This window comes from Bidens hawaiensis, unplaced genomic scaffold, assembly GCF_021521415.1.
Source record: "Bidens hawaiensis isolate Kalapana, Puna unplaced genomic scaffold, B.hawaiensis_p1.1 tig00039707_1, whole genome shotgun sequence".
Lineage (NCBI taxonomy): Eukaryota > Viridiplantae > Streptophyta > Magnoliopsida > Asterales > Asteraceae > Bidens > Bidens hawaiensis.
The window spans coordinates 31,563-38,204 of NW_027497002.1; the positions used below are offsets into that span (position 1 = coordinate 31,563).

The 6,642-nt window shown below is 33.1% G+C and overlaps 1 pseudogene; it reads right to left on the bottom strand.

Moving 5' to 3' along the window:
- Positions 1–919: 919 nt before the first annotated feature.
- On the bottom strand, positions 920–2,674 carry LOC143591487 (pectinesterase pseudogene; annotated as a pseudogene).
- Between the last annotated feature and the right edge of the window lie 3,968 nt (positions 2,675–6,642).

Below are 6,642 nucleotides of genomic sequence, written 5' to 3' on the forward strand. Positions count from 1 at the left end.
TGTCAAAATGGTCGAAACAAGTTTTACAATTTTCATGAACTTTACAACCATCTTTTAGTTAACTAATCAGCTTACAAGTTTTTTTAATGACATGCCAGCCACCACATCACATAACTAAATTAATTATGTAAAAGAAGCTATTAAACAAGTTTGAAATAATGATACATTTTCTAATTATATTTGAAAAGTTACAAAAACTCCCATTCGAAATAGCGTGCATATACATGTTACACATACACCAAAATGACATAGAATGCCACATCATCAATTTAAGAAAAAATAGGTGATTAGTTGCTACAAATGGGTAATAAAATGTTATTTGGTTGCCAAAATCAAAGATAAAATGTAACTTGGTTTCTATTTTACATATGTTTTGAAATTGAATGCTAAATTTAGGGAAAATGGTAAAGTTTGTGTTTACTTTTTGTCTGGTTTAAAAAACATAGAAAAGATAAATAGTTAAACATGCTTAATTAACCAGCAGACTGACGGTTGACACAAACAACGTTCCTCTAGAAAAAACATGACCCTACACTAACTCTAATCCGTTTGGACTAAACCAAGCATACATGTCGTGTTATAAATTCACACACGATAGCAATCCGTAACATATGACACGTTCATGTCTCACCGATTAAGCATCTCTCATTCCAAATGAGTGAAAATAATACATCAACTTAATTCTAGCTGTATAATAGTGAAGAAACAAAACTTGAAAATGCCAACTAACAAAAGAACTTAATATTATAATTTATAAATTAACACTTGCTAAAAAAACTACTGAAAATTGAAATTAAAATTTCTAAAATACATGCATCACCTGATATTCATACAAGAATTTAAATGTTCAATTAATTCAATGGTAGCCAAATCTTATGCAATTAATACTTGAAGTTCAAACTTAACTTATTAGATGACATTAATTATTCATGAGTTCAGGATCATAAGGAATACCAGTTGCCTTGATCCATAAATCTCCTTGAATGTATTTCTTTGGGGTGTAACTAACAGCCTCTTCTAGGCTTATCTTCTTGATACACTTCCCCATTGCCCTTTGCGCGGTGTCCGCACTCGGTCCTCTATTATCAAACTCCGCATAATAACATGTGTCAAGACCAAATTTTCCAGGCCAAGGTGACCACCCTTCTGGGGCAATGTTACGGTCGATAAACGACTGCATAATGATGGTTCTCGAGAACACTTTCCAAGGCCGCCCAAGGTAGGATTTAGGCATTGGTATAGTGGCCAAGAATTCTTGGTCAGCTGTGATGATGCAGCCTTGAAGGATTAGTGCACCTTTGGAGTGCCGGTCCTTTCGCCCCTGGGCCGTCACCATGCACTCTTGATTCGCCAGGGGTTTATTGACAATCATTTTGCAGTTTTGGAAGACGGCTGCAGCGTCACCGGACACGAAATCAATGGTTCCTGAGATGTTGCATCCGCGGTAAAACTGGCGGTATGAATGCGTGTAAAGGGTGTCTTGGTACCCGTCCATTGCACAGTTGTGGAATATGGCCTTGTCGGCCGAGACACGTAGGGCCACGGCTTGATACCTTTCTGGCCCGGCCGTGTTCTCGAATCCGATGTCTTTTGTGAAGAATCGATCTCCATTTACCGCTGTTTCAGTTTAGTAAAGATAAATATAATTTAGTGAAAAAACTGGTTTTGAATATATGAACAAAAATGATTCAATTACAACAGAGAGAGGGGAGCAGGTAAGCAGGAAACAGATTTAAAAAAAAACTTTTATTTTTTTTTGACATATACAAAAGTTGACTTACGTACCAACGGTAGCGGTCTTGAAAGTCGGAGTTCCATCATCATGACTTACGCTACCCGTGATCTTGGTTCGGGTTGGGCCTTCGCCAACGAAGGCCACACAGTTAACATGGCGCGGAATTTCCACATGCTCCTTGTAAACACCTTGCTTAATGTATACAAGAAAGGGTTTCTTGTTCCTTTTAGGAATGGTCCGAACCGCATCCATGATGGTACTAAACGACCCTGAGCCATCCTGAGCCACAATGACAAACTTATGCGTCCATGATTTCGAACCAACATCAAGAAGCATCCGCCCGACACCTCTCGTCCACCACTCATCAATAATATCCAAGCTCGTGTCAAGAACATCGTTAACCATTGCGAGCCCATTACTCATGAGCTCCCAACCCAAAATTAATAACTTATTCATCTCCTTGCCCGCTTCACCTGTCGTGTTCAAGAACCCGTCATGACATGTATCTTGATACGTTAACAAACCACTTAGCCATATTTTAATATCATCACCAACATATTCCTCTACATTTATAGCATCAAGATGATCAAGCTTTTTTATCGATCGTTTAATATCGTCAATGGAGGTATATAGAGCCTCGTTGCATTGCGCTAAAGCCATATATGTTCTATGATCTTTAGCCAATGCTTGTAGAGTGTATGAACTATCCATTGCATTATAAATTTCTTTTATTGCGGATTTAAGAATCATCTTCACAAGCTTTTTCGGGTCATTTGTGTTGTTTACATGTGCAAGACTTTTTAGACATGATTTCTTATAATCAGTAAGTTGGCAAAGTGATTCTACGGCCTTGTTGCTTGTCGCGATCGAAACCTTCACTGCCATTGCTAATAAGACGACTCCTATTGCTAACAAGATGAAGTTCTTCTGCACATCCATTTTCTTGTATTCTAACTTCCCTAACCTAAAATTAAAAAAAAAGGTAAATAAATCATGGTAATAAGAAAATTTTGTAAACTTGATAAGATTGTTTAAATTTTATTAGCAAAGGCCTGTATCTTAACAATACCAAGTCTTAAGTTAGCTATAGCCATTTGAACATAAGGTCTAAACATCATTTATTTTTTATTTTGAAATATGTAGTTATGTATATTAGTAATGTTTTGCAGTTTTTAAAAATAATACAAGCTTAACAATTTTTAACAAAACTACTAAACTAGTAAACATATTCAGGCGTTGCACGGCTCATTTGTTAATAAAATTTATATCGAAACGATATAGGTAAAAACAAGAATGTTACCACGCTATTTTGGAAACTAAAAGAGCATTTCTAAAGATAATCGTAACTTGCCAAATTTAGCATTTTAAACTCTGGTTTGTTTAAAATTATGGTTCAATAAAGTATTGAATGTAAGCATTTGAAAACGTATTTGGCTAAACAAAAAATATTGAAATGTAAAAGAACTAGTATAAACAAAAAAGAAAATAAGTATAAGTAGTTACTCATTGTAGGGTGTGATAAGAGTGTTTCATAAATTAGAATTTAAGTTAGTCAAATATTGAAGAAAAAAAGATCAAAAGAATAACTATAACTATAAGATATAAATAAATTCTTCTTGCAGTTCTAATAATATAGAAAAATTAAATAGTTTTAGTGCACAGTACCTTTATTTGATACGATGTATATATATAAACATCATCATCGTTGACTTATATCAATCATTTACGTATTAATATTATTGTCCAAAAGTTATATATATTTTTTTCCAAACTTTTAAATTTTAAATATTTTAGACACGTATTTTTATAACAAATAGTTAAGTAAATGCATAAAATTTACAATAACGTGTAACAAGTATATAATGCTCATTTTCTAACGATTAGTTATTATAAACACTAGAACACTTTAACAAAAACTTACGAGACTGAATCTTTAACATTTACATTTTACACCTTGTTTTACAGGTATTTTCATTTAAAGATTTATATAGTCAACCAGCATTCAATTTTTTTTAATACATGTAATTTGCTTAGTATGTGACATACACCTCTTATAATATTATTAACACTAACACTTAATTATTTTTTTAATTTTTAACCTCTAGATAAGCATACAGATGGATTTTTATAAATTTAAATGCCTACAATAATACATATTATAATATAACAAGTCTCAAAATCAAATAATAATCGAAATATACCACAGAAATAAAGTAAAAATTACCTCGTACAGATTTTGTATTCATTAGCACCCCAACGACCTTGAAAATGAACTAGGTGAAGACGATATCACCACTAATCTGTCTCACAAGCGAAACATACACTATCTATTCTGTGTTAATTTGTAAAGGCCATTGATTTGACCATTACAATATGTTATCTATTGTGTGCTACTAAGTGAAAACAAATTATATATAGACAAGAACAGAGAACTGCCCAATATTAAGATATTATGTACAGTATATGTTGCAATGATGAATTCTTTAAATTCATATCATATTACATTAATCATATATGTATGTTATATATGTAAATTTATTCAAAGTCATATTTTATAGAATGTGCATGACTGAATCATTTATTAAATGTAATAATATAATGGCCATTCAATGCATACTCATTGTTGTTAACTAGTGAGTTGTTTTCGTGTGCTACAATGCATCTTTATTATTTCTGGATATGGATGACCAAATGATATCGACTACTGGTATTGAAACGAGCATTTTGATATCAAAATCAGGTTTAAGAAAACCAAGATCGATCGGGAAATAGGGGATCGGTACCTAGTAGTTACTTAGTTTTTTGTTTGTGATACCGGTACCGATCCAAACATCTTCAATACTGGTACCAAAATTTTAAAATCACAATTGAGAAAATCAGGATTAATACCCATCAATACCAGTATGAAACCGAGATCATCCCTCTCTATTATATGGTAAGATTACCGATCAAGTGTTAGATAATAATTATACTATATATAATTGGAAACCTTAGTGCTACAGTAACAGGGACATGTTTGTAATTTCAGTTTGAAAGAACTTGGTCCACATCTAGGATTTATACTTTTCTAGAGCAAATGATTTTTCTTTCATTTTATATTTTTTATTTTCCATAGCTACGTTTCAAGTGTTTTACACGAGTTCAGTTCTTGCGACAATTGGTATTTCACTATTTCTTCATTTTATATTTGGCATTGTCCAACGATTTTATAATTTGAGTAAATTACTTTTTAATTGCTAAATAACACTAAATCAATTTTTTAGTAGGTATTTTAAGTTTTAAGTTTTAAATTTTAAACCATAATTCTATCATAGATAAACAATAACATAAATCAACGAACCACACACACGTCGAAGTTATTTTAGACACACGATAACTTGATTTTGTTGTTATTCCTTGCCGGTATCATAATTAACCTAAGAAATACTTACTAAATTTGTATCGATTCGCTTCCGCAACGTCCGTTCTTTAGTTTGTTTCGTTTTATAATTTGTTTTAAATACGTTAGCTTGACGGAATTATTTTTGAGATTAGTTTTGGAACAATAACAAACGTAGTTGATACCCACTTAATTCGCGTCAACTCAAAAAAGTAATGCCCGTGTTTTACGAAACATAGAATAGCCCGGCGCAACGCGCCGGGTAACACCCTAGTATATATAAAGTTAAATGAAACAGAATTTTCTAATATATACAATAATACAATATTACATTTCAATTTAATTATTATGAAATATATTTCACAAGTTTATTCTAGTTTCCAGATATCAAAAAGTAAAGAATTAACTAGTAATATATGTTTTAAATTAATCCCAACTATCATTTTCTTGTCACTGTCGGTCCCAACTAATGAATAGCTCGTGACAGTCCCATCTTTTAATGTATTTCTTTGCAACGGTCCGTGACTAATATAATCCTAACCTGTTGATTGCAAGTCGTTGGAAAAACGTTTTTGGCCGAAAACACAGTTTTTCTGAAAAACTCGACATTTTTGTCCCAAACATCTTTGTAACGTTGGATCGGACCTTTAGTTATTCGTTAAAGGGCTATAGTGCAGTGATTGTTTTATTATTATTTTTGTAAATTACGTTTTATGAATTAATGAATGTATTATAAATCAAGTTATAAGTTTAAGTTTCTTTAATTATCTCTAATTTCAGTTCAAATTAGGTATATTGGTTTTTATTAATCACAATTATTATCTTTTGTCGTTATTGATCCCAACTCACGAATTTGTTGCTGACGGTCTCTTTTTTTAACGTATTTGTTCCCAACGGTTCTTGACTAACAGAATTCTAATGCCGTTATTTGCAGGTCGTCACCACCACCAACTGACTCACCACCAACTAGACGTGCACAAATCGGGTATTGTTAAAAACCCGAACCGGTTCGGAACCGGTTTTTTTCACACCGGGTTGTAAATGGCACCGGTTCCAGTCAAGAACCGGTTCGGTTCCCGACCCGAACCGATGCCCAGATATGCTAACTTTTAGGAACCGGGTAGGGTATGAACCCGGACCGGTTTTTACGTAAAAACCGGTTCCACCGGGTTTTTTTTGAAATTCAAAAATTATAGCCGTTAGAAACCGGTTCCAATGGCTATATAGCCGTTTTTGACCGTTGGAACCGGTTTTTTAACTATAAATAGGTTATTTTTTAACTATAAATAGCAAGGTTTGTTTGTGTACTTGTTAAACCACTTCCAAAACTATAAAACACACTCCAAACCACAATTAACCTTAAACCGACAACAAATGGCAACTAATGATGACGTTGTTATGGTGATCGAAACAACAAGATGCCCCGATGTTTGGGTTCATTACGATTTGTGTCTCATGACCGACTCACATGAGATGGCACGTTGCAAATATTGCTCGAAGTTTCTTAAAGCAGGGTCCAACTCGACAT